Source organism: Alligator mississippiensis, chromosome 4 (genome assembly GCF_030867095.1).
Source record: "Alligator mississippiensis isolate rAllMis1 chromosome 4, rAllMis1, whole genome shotgun sequence".
Taxonomy (NCBI): domain Eukaryota; kingdom Metazoa; phylum Chordata; order Crocodylia; family Alligatoridae; genus Alligator; species Alligator mississippiensis.
The window spans coordinates 36374600-36401454 of NC_081827.1; the positions used below are offsets into that span (position 1 = coordinate 36374600).

The following is a 26855-nucleotide window of genomic DNA, read 5'->3' on the forward strand; positions in this document are numbered from 1 at the left end:
TCAGAGCTAGTTCTTAGTGGCCTAAGGGTCAGCAGTTCACAATGATGACTTACAGATAACTGCAGATGTATTACTTCCCTACTTCCATGTCTGCATTGGTACAAAAAACCTGAACCTATTATTTCAGCATTTCTTTTTTCCCAATATTCTGCAACCTTATATGACTATTTGGGACAGTCACTGTGCAGTGTGACGAGGCTCCTGCAGTCACTAGGAGTGAGGTGGATACCCCAACAACAGCCCCCAGTTGATGGGGGGCTATGGCCTGGAAAGGGTTGAGGGTTGGCTCTGCTTACCTGCAGGCAGCCGAGACCCACTCTGTTTTAAAAGCACACTCTCCCTGGGAGGGCACACATGGAGTGATGTCATAAAAAAGTATCTGGAGCCCCAGCATGGGGAGGCAACTACAAAGAAGGGAGCAGCAGTGGCAACAGCAGCAGCAGCAGGGAAAGCAGCACTAGAAGTAGCAATAGCAGCAAGCTCCTCCACTGATCCAGTGGGGTCCAACGTGGATGCTGGGGAGCCACCACCAATCCAGCCCAGAGGGAATCTAGAGGGGTTCCTGCCCCTGAAGACAAGGACCATGAGGTGCTTAGGTAACTGGTCGGATTCACCCCATGACTAAAGCCCGGACCCCGGAAGCATGAGTAACGCCCAGACACCCCATGCAGTGCCACAGCTGAAGTGCACTGGGGCTTATTTTGTTTTAGTTTCTGCAAAAGGGACAGCTGATGCAGGAGAATCTTGGTGGCTCATGGAGGCCCAGCCACAAGGGCCAGTTGATTTGGGTTTAATTTGAATAAGAGAGCCAGTGTGGGAGGTCCCCATCTGGCAGCTCTCATCTCGACCAAGGGGACAATAGTTTGGTTACAGTGCACCTAGGGGAACACCCAGGCAGTGTGGATTCTGAAAGTACTCAAATGCAGGCATTGTCCTCCATTCATTCTAGAGAATGAATGAGCACCTACTGTGCAATGGCCCATTACATCACCACAGCTGCAATTAGAACCAGTTGGTGAGTAGATGGGGTGAAGGGGAGTGGGAGCCTCAAGTCACCCGCCTAGGAACTGAGCTGGCCTGAGGGTGGAGAGTCACCCTATTTTGGAGGAAACTCCCTTTCTATTACCAGCTTTCAACAATCAAGACGTGGCAGGTTAATAGTAGGGGAGACCATCTCAGGGAAGGAGGCTCCATGTACCCAGCAGTACATTTGGCCATAGTACAGGGGAGGAGCGATTGATGCTGGGACCATCACAAGTGGGCCACGGCATCATGGCTGACCCACATGTGGGTACAGGGACTTTATAGAAAAGCAGAAACAGAAAGTGTGACTTACATAAATATTAAGTTAAACTTATTTTCAGTTATACCCTGGCAGATTTATGTCAGCCATTAATAGATGCCAGTACTTGACATCCTTATTGTCTCACCCCTGCCCACTGGTATACCACAGGAGCAATAAAATGTACAATCATTGCTGACCCTCCCCTACCCTGTTCCAACATAGAAGTAGCTTCAGAATAGACTACAGGTGAAATTACCTCAGAAATTCTGCCTGACTCGACCATTTACCACCCCCCGAATGAGCTGCCTACAGCCCCATCCCACTCCCCACTGGTCCCCCGCAGCCATGTATTGCAACCCCAGCCCCAGCCCTGCTCAACTCCCTCTCTCCCTCCTTCTCTATGGGGGCCTCAATCCTCCCCCGCCCCCCACCACCACTTACCTGCAGGAGCTTCTCTCCCGGCTTCCTGGTGGCCATGTGCATAAACATGCACATAGCACCTCCTGCTTGGCTGCTCTCTTCCTGCTCACCCCCAGCCCCTTGCAGGCTGGAACTCTGCCAGCTGCAGAGGGCTCATCATGAAAGTCTGAAATTTGCAGGTTTCTCTGCTAAAACGAGAACTCTGCATTTTCCTCCAGTAAAAGGTAAAATCCATGGTTTACTCCATTTTTCTGTGGAAAAAAGAAAACCTGGATCTCTGTTTATGAGGAATAATCCATGTGAAAAGAAACTATGCAGAAATGGTCCATATGAACTCCTGACAACACCAAAATTAATAGCAAAATTCCCCTTAATGTTGGTGGGGCCAGAATTTCTTTAGTATTGTAATGCTCATCAGAAAGAAGATCTCAGCAATTTCGGTAAAGTATCTATGCTGCATGCCTCTTTGTTTGATCATATCCATTGACGGTGTTAATGGTACTAATTACATCTGGGTAGAGTGGGATTCAAGTTGTGAGAGAAAATGAAATGATACAAACTTAAAAGAAGGGGTGGGGAGTGAAGGATGAGAAGACTCTGGTATTCTGTCCATAGTCCTTTATTTTTTAGGTTGCCTAGCACTCATAGCTAGAATTATTCTATGCTTCTCTCTCACCAGGATTTTCCCTCAGTATATTCTGATTTATTTCTTTGCACTTAAAATTCAGAAGCAAGAGAAACATGGCATTTATTTCTGTGCAGCTAGTTAAGTGGAGAAAGGATAAATACACTGTATTATTAATGAAAGCATTGGGCTAAAAGATTAGGGTAAACAAAATCAAATTGTCGACACCTACCTTTTTCAAAGGTAGAGTCCATTCTAACACTCAAGTTTCCATCTCATCTTCTTCCACCAACTATTTAAATAAAAAGGGAAAGATTTGCAAGTGTAAAAAGCTAAGGCTGTAGAGCATTATCAGCTGAAATACATCAGAAGTTCTGCATAGTAAACTGCCTAGTTATGCTTTGGTTAGTTGTTGGGTTTTTGTTGCTGCTGTTGTTATGTATCTGATCCTTTTGATGCAGTATTCTGGAATGTAATCAAAGATGCTGACTGTAGAAAGCAGTATTTCTAAATGAACATTCCCCAAGCCTCACAACACATCATGGAGAAAGTAAGATATGGCTTTGAGAATCTCTGGCTGATCATTTGGGCAATATTTGTAACAAGAGAGGACTGAAGTCAAAATCATGCCAGACAGTGACATTGGGAGAATATCAATTCCAAATGAATTAAAATGACAAAGCCTGCATACAAGTGCACAGTGGTGATTAGTCATCAAAGGCAGTGTGATGCTTTACATGTGGCCAAGATAAAACAAGACACTTCCACATGCTTTAGCATATACACATCACTCCTACTCCTTTGGGGAAATAGAAACAGTTGAAGCCTAGAATCTGGATCTAAAAGGCAATATACTTTGTAAGCCCATGGAAAGAAGTACATGTAACTGCACACCAATTGGTATAATTATCAAGGATCAGAGCCAAGGAAAGACAGCAGGCATGACAAGCCTGATACGTATTTATGTTTAAAAGTAATGATCATTAAGGTCTAAATTCTTTCAAGCAAGATGGCTATGAATTGTATAATTTAGCCCCATGTGTGTCCCTAAGTAAAGGGCTAATGTCTGAGATTGAGCCTTTTCTGTGCACATAACCTAAGTACATTTAAAATTCAGTGAGTGAAATATTCCCAGAGCAGGAAATATGATATAGAAGATGTTATATTTCACTCTCTAAAAACCCAAAGGACTTCGTCAAAGCCTGGAGTCAGGGTACAGTATAGTAACACTCTGGCTCCTGACTCACTCTTAGGATTTTATAGCAGCCTTGCTGTGGAAGCTCTGCATCTAAACCACTCAGCTCCAATTTTAAGATGATTCTAACCCATCATACCGATGATGACAGCAATAAACTATGGATAGTATATTTCAGGCTAGATAACTAGAATCTATTGGAAAAAGTAGCTGATATCTAATCAGAAATGCAGTGAGGAGTGGAAGTGAGGCAGGCATCATCTATTCACAGTTCATAGAGTCTCTGAATGAAATTCAGATGTTTGGGCTCATTTGTGAAACATGGGAGGGGGGGCACTTGGAAGTGCTACAAAAATGGAACTTTTTTTTTGTTAAACTTGTCTGACACAACTGATTCTGGATTTAAAATGTGTTTCTTTTTTCTACCAAACACTGACATTCAGCTTTAATGACATTACTAAGAAACATAATGATATTGTGAACTGGTGAGAATTTCTCTAGCAGTGGCATATTTTTTATTCCAAGTGTAAAGTGTGAATATAGCCACATATGGACTGGAATGTTTTTTTCTTAAACCAAAGCCAATTTAATTAGAAAAACAGAAAAAATATTGACAAACTAAAAAAAAAGACATATACAATAAAAAAAGCCTCAGAGCAGCACTTTGACTCTTTTTTTATAGGTTATCCATTCAGTAAGCTGACAGAGCATGCATTTCTCATGCACATCTCTCTTATGCTGTCTCCCACTGAAGTTAAGCAGTAGGGGATCCTGAACCAATTCCCACTAAAATCAATGGTAGTTTCTTTACTGATTCCAGGCTTACAGCCTTTGTATCATGAGAGAAAAAGCTCAGGACACATTTTGACCCTACCTTGTGCACGACACCTGCAATGATGCCTTCAGTGCACCAGTGGGGTAAGGCAGCACTAAAGGGAGATTTCTAAAGAATCCACATATGTGGCTACAGAAGGGAAATACTTTCATGCTGTGTTTTTCTAGCTATACCTCCAGCTGGGTTCAAGTGCCTGTTCTGCCATAGACTCCACCCCAAAAGAGCCTTTAGCCTGCCCCACTTTCCTGAGAGAGAGGAGTTCTGGATTTTAAATGCCTCAGAACTAGAGAACTGAACTATGTCTGGGTGAGTACCCTGATCTTTTGTATAAGAGGTACTGCCTCCCTTAGTGGAGATTTTTTAACAAAAGCAGCTCCTCTAGGAGGTTAGGCAAAAAAACTCCCAGTTTGTAAGGCTTATGCATGAGCTACTCAACTCTTACAATAAAAAAGCTGTTTTGGTTTCTTTACTGCAAAAGGGAGGGAGTTAGGAAATTAGCCCTTTGGATTATTTTAGCGTATAAATAGCCATTGCTAAATGAAGTGAATCAGCAGTAGTGCTAGGATGTGTCCCAGCACAACTGACCTGCTTCATTAGGCAAAACACACACTGCCTGTTGTCCTGCCCGTTTATCCTGTGGGACAATAGGCAACACGATGCTGTGTTGCAGAGACATGCTCCAGTTAGCTGATTGACAATCCCAGCCCTGGGACCACGCTGGTGCCCAGAGAACCCTCAATGGGGACCCGGGCAGGCGCTCCCAGGGCCTCAGGGCCCCAGTCCTGGGAATGCCTGGGGTATGCAGGATTGGTCCCCTGAAGTCCTGTGAGTGCCTGCCCAGTGCAGCTCCAGGCTGACCATGTTCTCACACCATAAACTGAACAGATGTCTATCTCAATTAAAAAATAAAAAGCACAAAGTGATGCTACCTATGTCATGGCCACAAATGTTGGCCATTTGTGGCACAACAAAGGGTACAGACATTTGTTTGTTTGGTACTTAGAACCATCATAACATTTTTTTTATGGTAGCACAAAGGCAGCAGCTATTTCTACCCTCATAGTCTGCCAAGTCCTTGTGGTATTTAAGCCTTTTAGTGATTCTAGGCCTTAACCTCTGTGCCTCCAGTTCACATCTATACAGCTAAAATTAAATCCCTAAATCACAAAGGTTTTTTAAGGACGGGTATGTTAGAAGGTTGGTGGGGGGCAGGGAACTCAGACACTCCTATAAATGGGTCAGATGTTATGAATATTTACCAGTTCCTATGCAAGTGCTTACAAAATTATTTCTGGACTGGTTGTATTACAACCTTTACAATACATAGTACTTACCATTTACTGAAAATAGTGAATGCATAGATATTTAATAAGTGAATTGTTTCCTTGCTACTCTTTTTGTAGATTTTGGGAGAGGGGATTCTATTGGTCTGTGGTCATCTAAGTAGCTTTGTTTTGGTCATCTACATGGCATATTGGGGATGTATACACAGATAGCCCTTCTATGGCTGGATGCCTAGACCTGTGTGCATAGATAACTATGTACCCACAGAGACTGAGGGTTATGGACAAATGTAACAATTTAATTGAAACCTGATTCTGTTAAACCAGTAACTGCCTGGAATGGCTCAAAAGCATAGCTGGAAAACCAGGTCTTCCTTTGCATTGGTTCACCAGTTCAGTATTATGTGTGGACATCAATATTCTATGGCACAAGGCTGGTTGGTCCTGCAGGCAACCCACACTGCATCACTCCTCACTCCCACCACCCCCTCCCCGCCACTGCTACAACCAGTCACTGTGGTGCATAGCCAAAATAATTTTACCTTTTTTTCCCCCCATTATGTTGAAACTTCTTAGCAATGACTTCCCTTGCACTGCTTGTTCAATAAAAAAAGCTATCTTTCCTACAACTAGCCATGTTCTCGTTCCCTACTCAACTGCAGCCCCCCATCAGGCTCCCACAAACCCTGGGAACATAAAAATCTAGGTCCAAACACTCCTTCCCCCTAGCCAAATTAAGTCAGGCAAGCACACTGCAGGAGTCAGTCAATTGCAAGATTATTCAAGTTTATTGAACTTCTGTTTAGGAGAAAAGGGAAAGCAGAAAAAATGAAAATGCCCCCAGCCATAGGTTGCCATTCCCTGAAACCCCAAAAGTATAAGAGCAAGCACTCGCCCACTGCAAAGCATGCTTGGCTAAGTGCTCAGTCCCATCCCAGGTGTCAAAGCCATAGCACTTCAGTGCTTAAAAGATGATCATCCCACCTAGAACTCTAGGGCAATGTACATGTAAACACCTCTCCACATGTACATTGCCACCTGGGTGGCACCTGGTGGTCTCCACCTAGGTGGTTCCCAGTCAGTAATGCGTATCCACATTCTCAGCCTGAACAATATGCTACACACTGGGTGCATCTACATGTGCACTTTACTGTGAAGCTGACTAATTAGCACTCCAGTAAAGTGTCACCATTTACCTAAGATGGGCATGGTAAATTAATTACCTCTGCCATAGGATAGTACTGTTCAGGACAAGTACTATCCTACAGCGGAGTCATTTATTGCTGCAAAACACACATGTAGATGGTGACTGGGACTGACTGGGGCACAAAGTGCTACAGTGTGGGGACTGCCTGCCAACTAGCCCCACACTTATTGTACCTGGGTGCCCCAGCCAGCCCCTCTGCCCAATGTTGAACTGGGGCAGAGCAGCCCTAGACTGGTGGGCTAACCCTCTGGGTCCCCTGCCAGCTGAGGCTGCTCTGCCTTGGCTCAATGTGCTGTGGTCCTGGGTGCACATGGAAAAGCTGCACCCAGGAGCAATAATTTCTGGCACAAACTGCACCAGAGTTTATTGCTATGTGCTAATTCCCCTGCATAGCAAGCTACATGCCCAGTTACATACACCCTTTCTGGATGCATAGTTGTGTCTAAGACCTGAAAAAGTAGACATCCCAAAACACATGAAGAGGAAGAGGAAAATCTATGTTTTGTCTCCAGTACCTGATTGGCTAGGGCAATTTACCTGGAGACCCAAAGAAATGGGGCTTCAACTCCCCATCACCTAAAGGGAGTTTCAACCTGACTTCCAAGGATAATGCTGTAACTACAGTACCACACTACAGATCAGGCATTATCTGTGCCCTTCTCCCTTGCTGATTTTGAAGCTGGCCCCCTTGGCAGCCACGAAAGGGAGTTATGTCAGAGGGATGTTGGGTATATAAGCAAGCCACAGTGTGTGTGGTTTAATAAAATGGCTGCTAATCTGGACTAGAAGAGGTATTAGATTCTAACCTGAACCCTTGCTCCCAGCATAGCACCCCCCTCTCCCTGCTGCACTGCTCCCATCCCTCTTTTCAAATAATTATAGTAAATGTAAGGGATGGAGGCTCAGCTTCAAAAAGGGTGCTGGAGAGGGACCTGGATAATTCCTGACCTGTGGCATGGTGGTTTGAACACTTTGTTGAGAAATCAAAACAACCCAGTTTCAAACCTCCTTTGAGAGGGACAAGACCTAGAAAGCAGACTTAATTTCTCCCAGGCAAAAGACCTAGCCACTTTGGGGCCACAATATGTGAGGGTTCTCTGTCTCCATGCTTTTGCCACCTAGGTATATACATCCACTCATTCAGAATACATGTCCATAGAAATATGGATTGCATATAAATGCCAAAAATGCCATGTAGATGACTAAAACCAGACCAAAATTAATTGAGTTCCACCCCTTCTGTCTAAATATTTAAATGAATCTATGCATCTGACCACACGGGTCATATTTACACTATCAAATGACTACACTAGGCAGGGCCACAGGGAAGTGTGGCACAACTCCACTATGACTTCCCCAGGACAGGGAGCTAATTGGCACCTGCCTGACACTCTACTAAGATATTTCATCCATACTGTGAGCATGCCATGCTTCACGGTGGTGCACCTACACAGTCAAATCATACCATCAGTCAGGTACCATCAGATAACACAGACTGGTTTGCAAGTATCTGAGGAGAGAATTTTCTCTAAATTTCTCAAATCAGTGAGAACTGACAAGTGTTTAAAAGTAGTTCTTGGCTAGCACACATTATACAATGCATTACATTTGGAGGCACTTTTTGTGGTGGGCGGGGGTTGTGGTAAGATAAATGTGCTCACCTCACACTTTTGAAAATCAGGCCAAAATACTTTCATGCTATGCTTCAGTTCTGAAAATGACTGAAGATAATTTCACTGCCTGTTTTGTTTTGTTTTTTTATATATATATATATGATTATTTAGTCATAGAATAATTAAGCCTAGGATTTCCCAAATTAGTACTGATTTTAATGTATTTGCTCAACTCATAAACAGTGAATTAGTCCTAGCTCTGCAAGGGACTTAGAGAAAAGTGGTCTCATGTACCGTGGACTTTAAAATAGCATGTTTTATACAGCATTGTCAAGATGTTATAAAGAATGTCAGTTTGAATCATGCATGAAGTTCTCTGGTAACACACATAGTCGCACCAAATTATTCATTTTGATGTAGCAGAATGCTTCACATCAGAAGGTGTATGAAAGTACTGGTCAATTTTCATGTAAATAAAAACAGTGGCACAAGGAATGTATAAATTTAGCCATAAATGTTTTGTGCGGTATGGTGTTCTTAATTCAAGCTTCCTGAGGTTCCCATTCCCCTAATCAGACCAAGGGTGAAATCCTAGAATCCTAGAGTCATCTGGCAGGAGTTGTACCTCAAATAAATAAGTTAGGTTGTGTCACCATTAGTTTACCCCTGGTCAGTGCTGTCCAGTCATTGAGATCTTTCTTGCTAAGACCATATCCTTAAAGGTCAGAAGTAGGAAGAGCACAAGCTTGGCTGAGTAACAGAAAATGAGCAGATATATTGGAGTAGGCCTGCAGAACATATCTGTGGAAGCCAGAAAACTAGACATTTTACTGATCCATAAAATATTAAGCTCATGCTCACAAAAAATCATTGTCATAAATATTGCTTGTTCAGGAGATGAGCATTTGGCAGAGAAAGAAAAATAAAAGATCTCCAAACGATCCTGTAAGAGTGATGAGCAGAGAAGAAGATAACAAAGCTTTCCTGGGATCTTCTCAGAAGACTGAGAAAAGATAAGACTGGTAAAGATAAGACTGCATTAAGGCTAGACTTTGCTTCAAGTTACTAAATAGTTGGGTCTGTCTGCACTGACTGTTTTTGATGTGAGCCTGTTTGTGGTAACTGTTAAACTTTATTTCAGATGGACTCTTTGGGGCTAGAGTGTGAACCAGGACTAGGTTTGAACTAGACAGGTTTTGTTCCAGGGTGATGGCTTAAGACAAGCAGTCTTGTGATCATAGCAAGCACTGAACAAATGAGAAGCCAACAAAGCTAATAAACCTAAGAAAAGAGCTAGGAGAGACTGGAAGTTTGGAGAGTCAGGTTTCTTCCCACTGCCTTAGAGGTTTAAAGAAAAATGAAGATTGAAAATGATTGATCAGCTGTCATGACCGGTGTTCCCTCTAAGCTGCGTGCAATAACTTTTTAATGCTGTGCACACAGTAGCGTACTGATGGTGGAGGCAGTAGGAGCCATGGCCCCCAGGCACTGACTTGGGGGGGGGTGCCCAGTGCCATAACAAGGGGGTGCCAATGCTCCCCCTGCCACTGCCACCGGCTTCACGTCTGGCTGCTCGCCACCCACCCCAACCCAGCCACAGGCTGCTGCAGGAGTGGGGAGGGGCAGGCACACTGAGATACTTGCACACCCCCAGCCAGGATTGCAGCTGCAGGCAGGTAAGTTTCTTTCTTTATCACAGAGATTGGGGGGGGGGGGCAGATCGAGACCCCCACAGTGCAAGAGTGTGGTAGGGGAAGAGAACTGCCCCACTCCCTCCTGCACTGTGGGGATTGTCCCACAACCTGGCCTGGCTGGGGCTCTGTTCACTGTGAATGGGGTCCTGGCTGGGCTGGGGCAATCAAAGCCCAGGGATGTGGGTAGGCAGCTGCAGCTCCTGCTGCTGCACGCACTGCAGGGGACTGGGAGCACACATCCCCCCCCGCCCCCCCGACTCCTCCACACTGTGCCTCTGAATAAGCCGCTGGGCTCTGATTGCCCCACGACCTGAGCCAGCGGCTGGGTTGTGTGGCAATTGGAGCCCAGTGACCCCTCTAGACACGTGGCATGGGCAGCCAAGTGAGGGCACGTGGCCCCCGATCTTTGTATGGGGCAAGGGTGGGTGGGAGTTGTGCTCTGCCTGCTCCTTGCTTCTTCACCTCGCTGAAGCCTTTGAAAGTGATGCCATGTGCCTTGCTGCCCAACCCACCCAGTGGTGGGATGCACATTGTGCTGCGCTGTTTTCAAAGGCTGCAATGAGGCATGGAGACAGGGAGCAGGCAGAGAGCAACTCCCACCCACCCTTGCCCTGTGCAAAGATTGGGGGCCATGAGCCCTCACTTGGCTGTCCATCACCGCAAGCGTGGAGGGACCCAGGCTCTTCCCAGGGACGACTTCTGGTTATTGGCTTTACAGTTGAACCCAAGTCTGGTCATGTGGTTAGTGTTGTAATTGTTTTTTTGTTTATTTCTTTAAGTTAAATCCTCAAATTTTATAATGTCAAAGCGTAAGCATGAAGGCAGTAAATGCGGTGGACCAGCAAAGAAGAAGAGCTGCTTGTGATTCAAAGAAGACTGGTTGAAGGAAATGTTCGAAACTGACCTGCCACATGTGTCTGGTCAGCAGCGTGTAAGTCTCAGATATATTTTCCAGTATTGTGAAAGTGAGGATATCCTGTGTACCATCTGCGTGCATGCAGGTGCCAATAGCGAATGGACAACTGGAAAAAATGGGGTGATAACTGAAAATTAGATTTTTTGAAACACCATTTGACCTACAAGATTCATGCAGATTCTGTGATGAAACTACGCAACCAAAGCAGAGGAATCCTGAAAAGTTTATTTCTGAAACACACGAGACATGGGAAAATAAGATGGAACTGTTTCAAAGGAAGCGGTCAAACACTGACGAAGTCAAAATCTTAATTGCTAATGTTCTCCTTACAGCGCAATTAAGCTCATCCATGCTATCAGTGCAGGAAATCCACAGTCACATTGGCAAATATGTTAAAATTCCTGAAAGCTGGAGAAGTAAGAATTATGCATTTGAATTTATTGACTGCATAAAATCTGTAGTTCATCAGGAAGTACTGAATGAAATGCGTACATTGCCATTCCACAGTTCGATAGTTGACGAGAGCACAGATATTTCTGTTAGCAAAATGTTAATTCTGTATGTAAAATTCCGAACTATGGACGATTTCATTCATTTAACCAGGTTTGCTGAAATTTTAAAGCTGACAGCTTGTGATAGCTCTGCTACTGTAGTAGCAGTTAGATAATTTTATGTTGACAGCAATTTAGATATGTAAAGGATGGCAATGTTCATCTCCAATGGTGCTTCAGTAATGCCTGGAAAGCACAATGGTGTGGCTCCAGTACTTTGCCAGTCTATTCCGCAACTGCTCAAGCAGCTCTGCGTGGCACACTGGGAAGACTTGGGGATTGATGATGCTTGGAAACACGTGTCTTTGATGAAGGACATTGAAACTCTACTACAGACCATATACACACATTTTAGTAGGTTTTCTGTAAAAAAAAAAAAATCTAAGTTTGAAGAACTATCTAAGGCTGCTGAGTGTGAAACAATTTCATTTAGGCCACTGAATGAGGTCAGATGGCTTTCTAGACATTTTGCTGTTACTGCCTTGATGAAGAATTACACTGTATTGATGGACTACTACACAGAACAAGCTGCTGAAGACAACAACCCAATTCACAAATACTGCTTGGACATACTGCGGAAACCAGAGTATCACATTGCACTGGCCATACTAAATGATGTCTTAGGTGAACTGGCTGAGTTATGCAGAATGCTTCAATGAAGGTCACTAACAACAGTAGAAGCATTTCAAGTTGCCAAAGCTACAACTGCTAAACTTCATTTGCAGTATCTTGGTGAGACTGTACATTTTTCTGACGATGTTCAAACCTTGCTGCCATCATTTGAATCTCCTGTTGACACTACATCAGTTATTCAATTCATTGAGCATACATGTGACCACATGGACAACAGATTTCCAGAAGGTGAGTTGAAAGAATGGTCTATTTTTTATAAGGATTCTTTTTCCTCTTTATTAAACAGAAATGATTTTTCATTTGGGCATGGGAAGCTGAAAATATTGGCAAAAAGATATAGTGCCTTGCTAAACAAAACTGTAGAAACTTTTAAGAAGGATCTATGCAAACAATATATGGACTTTAAATTAGCTCTTAATGAGAAAATGAAAACTGGGGCAATAAAGACTTTTGAAGACATGGTCACCTACATACTACAACAGGAACAATTTAGTGAACTGTCATCACTTGTTGACATTTGTGCCACTTTTCAGGCATCTAGTGCAGATTGTGAGAGAGGGTTTAGCCTCATGAACACAATAAAAACAAAGTCTAGAAATCATTTAAAACTTGATAATCTGGACAAGCTGGTGAGAATTAAACTTTGTTTAGCCTCAGGAAAGACTGTTAACCTGGACACTGTATATTCTGTTTGGAAAACAGAAAAAGGTAAACAAAAGTCACTTTGATGATAAATAAAAAGCTATAGTATCATTTTTGTTGTTGTTATACTGTTACAAGTCTTTTTAATAGACAGTAAGATTTTTTTTATTGTAAATCCTCAACTCAATTGATTGCTCACTGCATTGTTGCTCACACAATCACGTTCGGAAAGGTTATTGCTCACTGGTATCCAATTGTTGCTCACAGATCACTAAACTTTAGAGGGAACAGTGGTCATGACCTTTATTGGATGTACACATTTGTGTTCCTCCCTGAAGATCAAAACAAACTAATCTGTATCAAGTAAAAGCTGATGACCATATTGGAGAAGAAGATTCAAGGATTGGAAGTACAGCTATTAGCTCTAAGCCATATAAGACAGGATGAGATCTTTCTGGATAGAAATCCAGAGGCTGAAAGACAAGGAAGAAGAGTTGCAGTGGCATGTGACCACCAGAAAAAGGAGAATCACCAGAGTTTGAGACATAGATTGAACTAAGCAACCACTTTCAGACTCTCTGTTTCCTTTGAGGAAGTCACAGCAGAAGTTCCCATGCAATGGATGTCAGGGCTTAGAGACATAGTCAACAGAACAGAAAGCAGGAGTGTGCACAGCCCTAGGGATGGAAGTTCTATAACCACCATGCCAAAAGAGGAAACGATAATCAGTAATGGTGGTCTGGGAACCCTTCTCAAGAAAATGGTGGTTACCCATCTATCATCTTCACCCAGACTCCCATGAGATGCTTGAATTCATGACAAAATAGGGAAATTGCCAGTTCTTATTCATTTCTCAATCCCATCATGTAGGCATCAGTGATACTACCAGGATTGACCATGAAAGATCAAAGGAGACTATACGGCTTTTATAAGGTGATAAAGGCCCAAGCAGGGACTGACCCATCATGGAAGTAAATGTATGGCTCCAAAGATGCTGTCTATGGAAAAGCTTTGGATTCTTCAACAAAGTGCCAAGGTACCAGGAAAGAGGATTGCTGACCCAAGACAGAAGTCAGCAGAAGAAGAATGGGAAGATCATCCGGCTAACTGGTGATGAGGACTATAATCCTATGGTGGATGGCAAAGAAAAACCAAAGTGCATTCAACAATAGGGGCTGTGAACTAAGAAAAGAGGCCTAATTCTGTGGAAGAGTTAGAGAACTACAATATAGCAAAAAAGCTGTAAAGGAGAATGAGTAAGGCAGACTGCAGAGTATCTTTGTTGCATATATACAAACACAATGAGCATGGGAAACAAGACAGATGAGTTGGAAGTCAGAGTATTTTTTTTAAAGTATGATGCACCTGCTATTACAGAAAATTGCTGGGATAACTCCTATGACTAGAATATCAAAATTGAGGGCTATGCCTTATTTCAGAAGAAAAAAAAATAGTAAAAAGAGGTAATTAAACATTAAGAATATCTAAGTTTGATCCTAGGTTCAATAACGAATCTGAGTGTATCTCAGTGAAGATAAAGGGTTGGGGGAGGAGGGGGAGAACAATAGTGATATTATGGTGTCAAATCACAAGGAGGAGGTGGATGAGGCATTCAAGCAAGTAACAAGATCAGCCAAGAATATCAGAGGCATTTTCTGAAATTTTAAAGTACTCTCCCCCAGTGCTATAATATACTAAATATGAACTTTTAGACTATTTCCATCTTCTATAAAATAGCATAATCCAGTAGATCTATAACAGCTTAGTTCATATAATAAGGCAGAAACCTAATCCAAATTCAGCAGTTTTACATTATTTTTCACTCTAGAAAATGAATTGATGTATGTTTATCTCTGTGATTACTTCAGTATACTCTTGAAATGCAAATAGTTGTCTGTTAGCAAATGCAAGGGAAGAAAGGTAACTAGAATTTTATTTGATGACTGAACCAGAAATATGGGAGGCGGGGGGGAGAAAACAAAATTATAAGAATTGTTTTTGAAATATGCTCAGCAGAGATTAAAAAGTAAAGCATGTTTCACAGCAGGAAAAATTCTTCAGTGTATCTGAAAGGTTACAAATGTGATTAACTATGGCAGGTCTCATGTGTTCCGCTCATAAATCTCACACCTGGTAATGCATTAGGGATGGCAAGTGTAAATACAATGAAAAAGTGCAAATTCATAATGCCATATGAGATTAAGGTAAGAAAATTAAATCAAGATTTTGGAACATTCAAAATAAGGTGTTTTATTGCTCCCCCCCCCCCCCCCAAAATACACAAATTTTATCATTAAGGTACTTAATGCTATAGTTTGTTTTCATCAAAGTCATGAGCAGTTCTATACTATCTAGAGTAAAGTTGTCAAAATATTTTATGCCTGAAAAATGCTATCTATCATACAAAATGCACTCCTTAATGGAAACTCACAGATTACTGGTACCCATATGTGTTCAACATATGTGCTCTGGAAAGATATCATTTATTAGATAGTTTGGCAGATGTCTTCTTGGCAATGAGGACAAGATATACAAAACCTCTAAGCGCAGTCCCCTTTATCCATATACTGAAATATTGCTACTGTGTGATGTTATAAAATGAAACCAAATATGTTTACCTGCAACATTTAGGGTCAGGTTTTGACTTAGGCTTAGGATACATATATCCATAAATTTCAATGCCATTATATTTACAACTGCCATCTGGCTTGCCCTTCCAAGTCGGGAATTTGTCTCCGGTATCCCAGTAAGCTCAAAGACCTCTTAGTGACTATGGGGTGAATGGCATTCTCTTTGATATTGGTGTCAAGTACCAAACCCCTGCAGCCAAACTTTTCAGAAACTATACCAATGAGCAATGAGCTCTGGAAGTATAGGCAACATCCATTTAATCAAAATCTCACACTCTCACAAACCTACATATCACCAGCCTGGCATTTAAACAGTATAACATTAGTATGTGTTATTTTCAGTGTTGTTTAAATGTTACCTTTCTATTTCTGCCATGGCATAAAAAACACTTACTAAAAAAGAATTATGTTCACTGGAATACAGAATATTCACCTTATTTTCACTGGAAAATGTGGTGATGGTATAGACACAGACTGTGGTTTTGCATCACAAGTTATAGTGTAATCGGGGGGAAAAAAATTAAATCTATATTTTGTATATTTTTTTAATTTGAAAAAGTGCGCAAAACAAGAATCTGAAAATGTAATAATGGGTTAATATTTGTGATCATTTTGAAAACAAATATTGGTTTGATACATTTGTTCAAATCTTTCATCATAAATGTATGCCTTTAAACTTCGTAGAGATAAAAATCACATATTTCTAGCATTACCTTAAGGAAAAAAATATGTTTAGTAAGGTCACTGGTTAAAAAATGTGTATCAACAATTCCCTTAGCACCTCTATCACTCACTGGAGGAAGAAATAAGATATTCCTAAGTGATAGATGGTAGCAGAAATATACTCTGACTAACACCAGATGTACTTGCTAAATTGTACAATTATGACTTTTTAAAAGAACTGCTTTTGTTCTAGTGGTTGTAAATTGATACAATTTCTTTCATTTCTTTTTAAAATTACTTTACTTTCCACAGGCCTGGATATGTAAGTAAATAAAAATATTATAAAGATGCATAAATTAATGCTCAGACTTAACATACTATAAAGGTGTATAACATCCACAGAATTGAAACTTGCCTTGCAATAACTGGAATTCAAGCACTATTTTTCATCTACAGTTATAGACAAACAACCTACAAATAAAGCTATATCACTTTTTCACCAACAAAAGGCCTAAACTTATATTTGCTTCCCTCAAATTCAGTGCTAACCATTATTGGTCAAAAATGTATATTTAAATTTCTTTGTCATTATAGTAACATTAAATGGAGGAGATACTCTAAATACATTTAAAATATTTGAAATATTCAGATAAATACCTAAATTACAGGCAAAGTAACAAAATTATTAAAATATAATGGCAATTATTTCAAGACTTAGATACTTAGGGTATGTCTTAAAATATATAGTTTATTTGCTAATTTAATTGTATTTATATAATTGTTTATTTTCCTACAATCCAACTTATTTTAGCCCTTAAAAAACTGCAATCCTGGAAATTATTTTGGAATGCATTATTTATATTTAAAAAAGATTCTTTAGAGAAAATTTTATTTGTTTGTTTAGAGAAACAATCCAATTCTTCATTCTGTTAATACAGGGATGCTCAACTCACAACCCAGATCCAGCCTATGGAGCGATGACATTTAGTCTGCTGGGGCCCCTTTGGTCCAAAAACTTGGCCGCAGGGGACCAGTGGCCACAATTACAGGCCAGATAGCATGGTACAGTGACATGCAAAGGTTGCCCAGGGCCGAATCTGGTAACACAGGGGCCAGGCGGAGGAAGTGTCAGCCTATAGCTCAGGGCCGCAGGAGGTGGTAAAGGGCTCCAGGAGGTGGCATGGGGCTGAGGGAGGCAGCAGAGGCCCCCAGCCCTGGCTCATAAAGCCCAATCCAGCCTGAGGACTGGCCCTGAACCACTCATCTGGCCCACATCAGCAAAAGGTTGAGAGCCACTTTGTTAATATATAAAAGCTAGGCGTGGAGTTTTTTTTTTTAATTTATTTACTGTTCCGGTTAAGGTAGGGTGACTATATGTACTGGTTTAGCTGGACTTTGTAGGCTGGTCCTGACCAGCTGGTGAGAATTAAAATAAGCATCCTGGAAATTCAGGGTTGCAGGGAGCAGTCTGGTGAGGAGGTGGAGCTGCACAGAGTAGCATAGCATACCAGGCAGGTGGGCAGGCAGGCACTGCTGCCTGCCTGCCTACCTGTCCAGCCCACCATGCCACCCCACCCCTGCCTGCAGCAGTGCCACTGACTTAGGACAGCAGGAGGTGGGTGGGGGCAGCAGTGTCCTAGGTGTCCCAGATTAGTTATGGTCAGCCTAAGTTAAGGAGGACTTAAGTAAGTTAGTGTGGAGTGGTCTGCTAAGCTGACAAAAAATTCCCTTTTGAACTCCTCTGACCCTGAAGTTACTGGATTCTGATGGTCCCAATGTACTGAGCACTGTAAGGCCATACTATGTTGAACTCCAGAGTGCAAACCCAGGAATGAATGCAGTGTTGAGATATCCCAGCCATACCCACTTTTCTTCTATGTCATCTTTTCCAGGCTAGTGCCTGTTGAGTACAAAATAGCATCTAAAAAAAATCATGTTTCTGATAGTTGCTTGAAAACTCTTTTAAAATTGGCTAAAATTCCTTTATGAGCAGCATAAAGTATATCAGTAAGAACAGGGAAAACAAAATATATGTTGCATGCTTACTTGTGTGTCATGACTTTCATTTCTAGAAATCTGATCACAAGGATAGCCTCCTTTCTTAATCAATGTTCGGCTATCACATACTATTAGAAAACAAGTGCCAGTGATAAATCATTAATCTAGGTAATTTTAACTAACCCTTGAATAGCAAAGCATCCAAAATAGAGTTTAATCCTCCATTTCTTAGAACAATTGAACATATGGATAATGCTTACATAGGGCCCACATAAGCAGAAGAGTATTCGTCTAGTAGTAGACCACTATCATTTATTTTATTAAAAAATGAGTGCTTCTGGGTCTTAAAATATTTTACTTTCCAGTGGAGGGCACTAATTGTTTACAGAGTCAATCTGTTCTTGTAATATTGGAAGAATCATTTGATGATAAATATTACATAGAGGTCCCAGGAAATCCTACTGAAAAGTTAAGAAATATGAAACAACTTCTGTTAACTTTATTAAAACATGTTGTTTCACATCTTTCTCACTCATCATAAACTGATCTTCCTTGAGGACATAGTTAGCATTACAGATAGAGTTTCTACACTCTAGTTCCTTGTTCCCAATTGTTTTCCCAAAAAAACAAATCTCAGAAATCGCTGTGTTCCAAGATCCATCTTATGTTCAATTTGGAATGGCAGAGTATGATTATTGATATCTGTATTTCTGGGGCCAGATCTTCCTCTATTGTTATAAATCTGTGAAGAAATAAAGGCAGATTTGTCAACAGTAGAAAGTTCTAGAAGCTTCTTTGGAGCTGTACTAAAACAGTGCAAACAAGAGAGCTGCATACATTTTTTTGCAAACGGAGCCTATATTCCAGTGCTTAATATCCATGAAGTGTATCAACTGGCCCTGCTAGCAAAATGATCAGTGCCTAGTTTCTCAAGTCAAGTACCTAAAATTGAGGCACCTAATATAGCTATACAGTTGTAATATTTTGTTCCATGTTTGTATCTATAGTGTTATACTTCCACTGCTGCTTCAGTCCACTGAAAAGCAACCCTTGCCCTGAGCTGCCTGTGTGCTGGTCTGCAGCTACAGCTCCCAGTGTATCCCCACCTTCTGCTTTGCTTTTTGTCCATTGCCACAGGACTGGAGTGTATCTATGAAGAGATATAGATGATGTTATGACTTGAGCATGAGTCGGATTTAAGTGAAGGAAAGTTGCACAGAATCACCATCACTCTCTCATCCAGGCAAGGGCGGTGCCAGCCTCTGCCTGGTGTGGGGGATAAGGTGGACTAGACAGAAAATTGCAGGCGCTACACTATACATCTTTTGACCAAACATATTAGTTTTTTTAACAATACCCACTTAAATATGTATTTTATCTGTTTTCTTTTCTTCCTCAGACAAAGGCAGGCCATGCTATGCTGGGCCAGGTCAGGCCAGGAGTGCCATGCCTCTGCAGGTGGGAGCAAGTCAGGCTCAGCTGCAGGGCAAGCAGTGACAGCTTGGGGGGGAGGAGAAAGGGGACTTGGAAACAGGTGGTCTTGGGAGGGGTAGCTATGGGAAGGCTAGGGTGAATTTTGGGGTGGCTATAGCCCCCAGAAACCCTCCCTAGCACTGCCCCTGCACCTAGGCCTGTCTGAATCCAGTGGCATGACAGTGTCAAGATGTCTGGCCATCGGGTCCTGCTGCACCAAGACTGATGCCCTACACTGTCCACATAGCTCTTGCCATCTGCCTTCACAGTTAGAGAGATGAATATATCTGCTTGGCTGCCTGATCTGCCAGAAAGGACTTTTCAGATGGAGCCAGGTTTAGCTATCCACTCTGGTAAACAGTCTGGCCCTACCCTTACTTTTATTTTGGGGTCAGTTCCCCTAGCCTTTCCCTGGCAAGTGGTAACCTGCAAGGCAGGGGAGTGGGCTAAGGATTTGTGGAGCCTCAGATTCATCCTTCCCTGGGGTTTGGCTCTAGTGATACTTTCTAGGGGCTGCTCCTCCATGAGCAGTCCCACCACAGTGACTCCAAATGCCAGTAGGGTGCAGTTTTTGGTCATACCTGGGACCAAAAACTACAGTGAAATTCCACAGCCCCCTAGGTGACTGAGCAGCCCTATTTAGGATCACCCTGCTCACCTCCATAGCATAAAAAAGGGGCTAGAAAAGGTGCCCTAAACATTGTTTGCTTCATATACCACAGCTAAATGGGGATCCCACTATAGCAGTTAAAAATAACAGAAAAGAACAAAAAAGACAAAGGTGACACCTTTCTCCGTTGGTGCTTGGAATGTGTATGTGGTAATGGACTCAACAAGGTGCTCCTCTTGAACACCTCCAAGGATGGCAACTGCACCACCTCTGCTGGGAGTGTGTTCCAGATTCTAATTACCCTTACAGAAAATAATGTTTTTCCTTCTGTCCAGCCTAAACTATCCCTCAATTAGCTTGTGCCCATTGGTCCTTCTCCTCCCAAAGGGTAGCATCCTGAAGAGTTGCTCCTCTAGATCTGGATGCTCACCCCTGATGTACTTGTAGCTGTCAAGGCAGCTCTCAGTTTTCTCTTACTCATACTGAACAGGCCCAGTTCCCAGAGTTTCTCCTCATAGGGCCTATCCTCTAGACCCCCAGTCATATGGGTGGCCCATCTCTGTACTCTCTTGAGCTTATCCACATCCTTCCTAAAGTGCTGTGCCCAGAACTCAGTGGCAATGCATCAGGTGTGCACAGGGGTGCATGTGCACCCCCTGAGAGCACCAATGCACCCCCTATCAGGCCATGCTCCCCGCTCAGGCAATGGACAGGGGGGACAGGCAGGAGTGTGGGCCCCCCCCCCACCTGTGAGCACTGGCCAGGGAGTGCAAGTGCCAGATGTAGGCTGCGGCCACTTCCAGAAGCCCTACAGTCATTTCTGGGAGCACCGTGGCCACTTTTGGGAGCAGCGTGGCTGCTCACAGGTTGGTAAGTTTTGCCACAGGCGAAACCTCCCCCACTCCCCTGGTCAGCATGATCAGCCCTGGGGGGACCTCCCCACAGTGACTGGTCACTGGGGGGGGCGGGGCACATGCCTCTCACCCCCCGACACTAAGGTGGCACCAGTTGCTCATGCCACAACTGGACACCCTCAAGTCATCCTTGAAATGTTTCAATATTGACCTGAAATTGTGGGAAGATCACACTCATGATCATTCCACCTGGAGAAGCCTCATCCATACTGGAGCTAGTCTATCAGTGGAGGAGAACTACTGAGGCACAGCAGAAGCACAAACAGAGTAGATCTCTCAATGGTAGCACATCCACTGTTGATCAAGCCACCCAAAGCAGTATCTCTTGCTCAGTGTGCCATGAACAGTTCAAAGCACAAATTGGCCACTCACATGCTCACAGAAACCAAACCAACCCATGATGTCATGATTATCTTTGAATTTGAAGGACGAACAACAACAGTGTTATACTTACCACTTGTTACAAAAAATCTCTTTTTCCAGAACAAGAAAGGATCTCCTCAGTGACTGAATGCAGTCCTCTGCTATTACAGGCAATTATATCATATCATTCCCATTCATAGGATGATCAAGTTCTCTCTTAAAAATAGGAATTTTTTGGCTACACTACTCCTACTGAAAGACTGCTTCAGAGCCTCTTTGTTTCAGTAGTTAGAAATCTTCTAGTTTATAGCACCATTTTTATTCAATGTCAATCTAAACCAATTCCTTCTTCTATTGAAGTTGTTTCCTCCCCCTCCCCTTTCCTGGTGTTTACACTCTTTTGTATTTCTAGTGATGAGTAATATGTCCCATCAGCCTTCATTTTGCTTGCCTAAACAAGCCAAAGTGCTTTGTCCTTGTGTAGATCATATATTATCATACCAGGTAGTGGGACCCTCAAACATGCAGCACATGTCGATTACCTCTAGCTCTTCCTAAATGGAAGGAAATGTAGCTGTGTCCATCTTGTCCCAAGGATAAATTAAGTGTCACTGTCACTCAGCATAGTACCATGGAAGTTACATTGCTTCCTGCTTTGGAAAGATGTTGTAAACCAGTGCTCCATTCCCCTGATCATCCAAGTAGTTCTTCTCTGTTCCTGTTCCAGTTTAAATTGATTCTTGTTGAATTTGAATAACCAGAACTGTACATAGATGAGGTCAACAGGACATTTTATGGAAGTTTACAAAGTGCAAAAAAAGTTCTGGGGCTACCCCTTGAAGATGGTGATTTTATCTCTATACCTTCACAGACTACCCTCAATATTATTGAGCCATAACTCTGACTTGCCTGTATTCTCCTGGCTGCTCAGATTTTTCTGTCTTGGGTGGTGAGCAGAGCTGCTTCAATAAGAGATTGGTGTAGCTAATGCCTAGCCTACAGCCTAATGGTTCAAGCAGTTTGCTGGGAAACAGGTAATGTAAGTTCATACTTTCTGTGAGTTAGAGTTTGTTACCTGGGCAAGTGTCTTAACCACTAGGCAACTGGGTTAAAAGGTAGGGAGGCTCCTTCTCTGTCAACTAATATCTACCAGCTGTGAGTTTTCTCCAACTGAAGTTTCAGGATTTTACTGGCCTTACACACATACTTGGGCGATTCTATTTGACCAGTTGGAGAGCAGCTTTATTAAGCAGCCTCAAGAGGCTAGCTGGGAGAATGCTGAATCCCAAAATGTATGCTAGTTCCCAAAACTGAAGTTATATGGATACATACCTGCTACTTACGCACACGTAAGTAGTGTAAGCACTTACGCTACTTAAACAGCATCTGGCCTTTACTGTATGCAGTTCCAACATCTAATTATCTCTGTTGTTCCAATTTGATACAGTATGCTTGAGTTTCTGTTCACAAGTATTGTGTTGTATAATTAAGAACTGCCAGCTAGCTGATGTATTTCCAGTAAGAGGTGGACATATTTTGATTTAAAAGTAATCCTTGTACATACTAAATACTTTATAAAGCACTTGAGGATATCAGTTTATGCATATTATAATATATTCAGGTTGTAGACAATCTGAGTATTTTACTATCAAGATTTCTTTTTGTATTTATTTTTTTAATTCAAGTATGGCTATTTTCTCCAAAGATTTTTACTTTATGTTGATTATTTTAATTGAATTCTCTCCCATTAATATTCCATAATCCCCAGGCTGTCTTGAGACCCGTTGTTATTCAAAAAATATATATCCCACTTCTATGCAATATTAATTGGCATCACTATTTGTCATTCCATTTAACAAACCCGACGCAGTGTGTCTACTTGTCATGTACCACTGATTCAAGAACATCATGTCTTTCTTCTGTTGCTTTCAATTATATCTGTGGAGCTTAAGCTGCTTTTTCTAGCTTTCAGAATCTGATTTTACCTTCATTATCAAATGCTATTTGACAATCACACATTTGCCTTTTACTATTAGAAATACTGGATTTGCAAGGGGGATTTAGATGCTGTGACGGAGGGCCTCCTCGGGCCGATCTCCATGGCCCACCCCCTGTCTCTGGGCAACCACCCGCTTAGCTCGCCCGCCACGCCTTTGATGATAACTAGTTCAATTAAGCGGGAGGCTGCCCTTCGTACTGCCCCGATGCCAAGGGGCGCTCTGCGGCTCCGACCTCCCCTAATACCACAGCCCAAGCCTCGCAGATGGCATCATGGTGTTCTACCTCACTGGCCCCACACTGGGCCCCAGAATCTTCCATGCAAGACCCCACTAAGATCTTCGCTACACAGGCGGCCACTCCGCCGTCAACTGGGCTACCTCACCCCCCCAAAGCTATTTTCCCTCTCGGGTGTGGTTCCCCCGGAACCTTTGGCCTCTTGCCCTGGCCCACCTCAAGGCCAGTCGGGACCCCAGACCCCCGGCTCTTGGGCGTCCCTCGCAGTGGGCCCCCGGCCCTTTTGACCCACTTGGTCTTGGCCCCAGCATGGGCCAATCAAAGGTACTCTCCCCTTCGGGCTGGGTCTCTCTAGCCACTCTATCACTGGGCCTCACCGTGCTGCTACTCCCTTCCTCCTAGGAGCCACCGCAGCACCACACCCACATCACCGCCATTCTCAGGATCTGCCCTCTCTGGGCCCCTCACAAACACTGGCCCTCTAGGCCCTCATAACACTGTCAGGGTTACCCACCCGGTGGTGGTGGGAGCTAGGGGTTAAGGCGCCCCGACTCGCCTTTCACCGGGGTGATAACTGGCCTGGCATTTCCTGGGGGCTCCCACGTCACTGACAACCCCACCAGACCACCCACTCCCGGCAGGGTGCAGTTTCAGGTCATGACCAGGACCAGGACCAGGACCCTCCTGCCATCCCCTTATAGCTCCCCCTTACCTCCAGGTCAATCACAGCAACCCTACAGCCAGGCAATATTACTGCCTAGTGTCCTACAGCCAAACTGCCTGGTTTATATAAGCCTCAAAATGGCTGCCGCAATCAGGCACCTGGAGGCTGCCAGCTCCAGGCCCTTAAAGTGGCAGGAGCACCCTGTGCTCCGCCACAGATACCTAAATGTTACTTTAGCTATTAAGTTTCATTGTTATTTACAAAATCCCATTTTAGTTAGCATGTGATCCTGTATGTACACAAATCTCCTAGGAGGCCTAATGTGTGCTGCTGGGCATGCAGACAATTGATTAAAGCCTAGATTAAGGTGCCTAATTCCAATTTATTCTGAACCAGTTCATTAAATCTGATCTGAAGTTCTACCTGCACCAAGCCATGGGTTAAATAGTTCATGCCTAAGTGCCAACAGGATCCATAAAATTAGTATTCCCATTTCTCACCTGGAGGGCCTGATCTGATAGACATATTCATAGCACATCAACTGCACACCTAAAATGAAAGAAAAGATTTTCCCTACTTTTCTACCCAGTATCCTAATGTTTGGAGTATTCATTCTGGATGTAGGACACCTAAGTAAAAATTTATCCTCTGCATAAAGCATTTTTATCTCACATTGCCTAAGAAGCTGCCCTAACCAATGTCAATTTACCTCTTAGGTCTGATTGCACCATATTTGCTATGGTGAGCTACAGCAAAGTAAAACCGAAGTAACAATGAAAAATCACTCTTATTGTCTAATTTTTATTCTTCCTTAACTTTCTTTCACACTTTCTTTCCCTAATCTGTCTAGAAATTTGTATTAAGCATTCTTAAGAGAATGACCATAACAGTTTAAAATTATCATAACTGTAATCACAGATTTTAAATTGTATGGTAAAAAGAGAGAAAGAGAGAGACAGAGAGAGAGAGAGATACACATAATATATACATACACACACTAGCGAATTGCCCATCAAGAATGATGGGGGTAAGGGGAGCTGTAGAGCATTGCTACGGCTGCAGGGATGGAGCACTGATGGCCTCATCACCCCGACCTGCTTCATCTCCTCCATCCCCTCGGTCATGGAAGCACTCTGCACTCTGATTGATTGTTTCACTCACCAATTAGAGTGCTCCTAGAGTGTTACAGAGAGACAGATAGATGGACTAAGCCCTTTATTATATAAGAATTGGAACCTGTTATTTTGAAGGATTGCTAATTTGCTCTGTGCATGTCTGCATGGGTGCAGTTGTGTGTGTGTGTGTGTGTGTAGGTGCAGGTGTGTAAAATACAAGACTACCAGTCAATATTCCGCCAAAGTCTCATTACATTTTAGATGTTTGAACCTTCAGCACGTGGAAGTTATTTCATCAACAATACAAAACCTTGTCTATCTGCCTTAATGTGACAAGACAATTTCTGATAGTCCATAATTGTTAACATCTAGAATGTCACACTAAGTTATGAAGGAACTGTATTCATTGAATGATTTACCTTGCAAGTTACATGTTCTCAGGAATAGAACATAAATCATCAGAAACACATAGTTCTTCCCAGGATGTCAGAAGGGTTATGAAAAATCAAGGTCAGTGAATAAGCATGATGCTAACTTGATGCTAACTCAGTGTTTAGCCTCATTGAAGAGTGTAAATAATGCCAGACTGATGGATTATACCGGGTAACTTTGTTATGGAAACTGCTACCCATTACAGAATGAGCAAAGACTATTACGCTTATAAACCTATTAGGTAGATTCTACTGCACATAAACAGCTACTTTGTAATTACAGTAAGTGTAGGAATTCTGGAGTGATGTGTATGTAGAAACAGTTTTGTATGTTCGGCTGAAGTCTAGTATCCAGGATTCTTTTCTAGATTTGCATCAGGGTTGAAGTCTGTTTTGTTGAAGCACTTTTATTGAAGTGCTTTTGTCTATCCTTTAGCCAAACATACTCAAGGGCATCCGCCCTTGAAAACTTGACTAGGCAAGGGAAGCAACCCTTCCACAGACTGCAAAGCAGCAGGAGATGTTCATACTCAATGGCTAGAGCAGGGGTCGGCAATGTTTTTGGGCAGACTGCCAAAAACATCTGCAACTTTGACTTGTAAATTGTTGGCATGCCAGAAGCAGATGGAGGGGGAGCCACAAGGAGCCCAATCCTTGTGGCAGTGCATCCCTGGCCCTTTCTCTGAGGTGCAAATCCAAAGCAAAATGCCTTTGCATGCAACACTCTGGCACATGTGGTGGGAGTTGCCTTTGATGGGTAGAAAATGGTATTTAGAGGTTTGCTTTTGGGAACTGGCTCGTAGGTAAAATAGATATTGCGTGAGAACAATGGCCCAGGGTGGTGGCAAGTGTTAATTGAT

General features: G+C 42.7%; 1 long non-coding RNA gene across 3 annotated transcripts in view; it reads right to left on the reverse strand.

Annotated features, from left to right (window-relative positions):
• LOC132249811 (uncharacterized) overlaps positions 1 to 24650 on the reverse strand; it is a 47917-nt gene extending 23267 nt beyond the window's left edge. For all 3 annotated transcript variants that reach the window (XR_009461310.1, XR_009461311.1, XR_009461312.1), the window contains exons 1-2: positions 24498 to 24650; positions 2563 to 2622 (exon numbers count right to left, since the gene is read on the reverse strand). This is a non-coding gene — a long non-coding RNA (uncharacterized LOC132249811). The remainder of the gene's footprint in view (positions 1 to 2562; positions 2623 to 24497) is intronic.
• Between the last annotated feature and the right edge of the window lie 2205 nt (positions 24651 to 26855).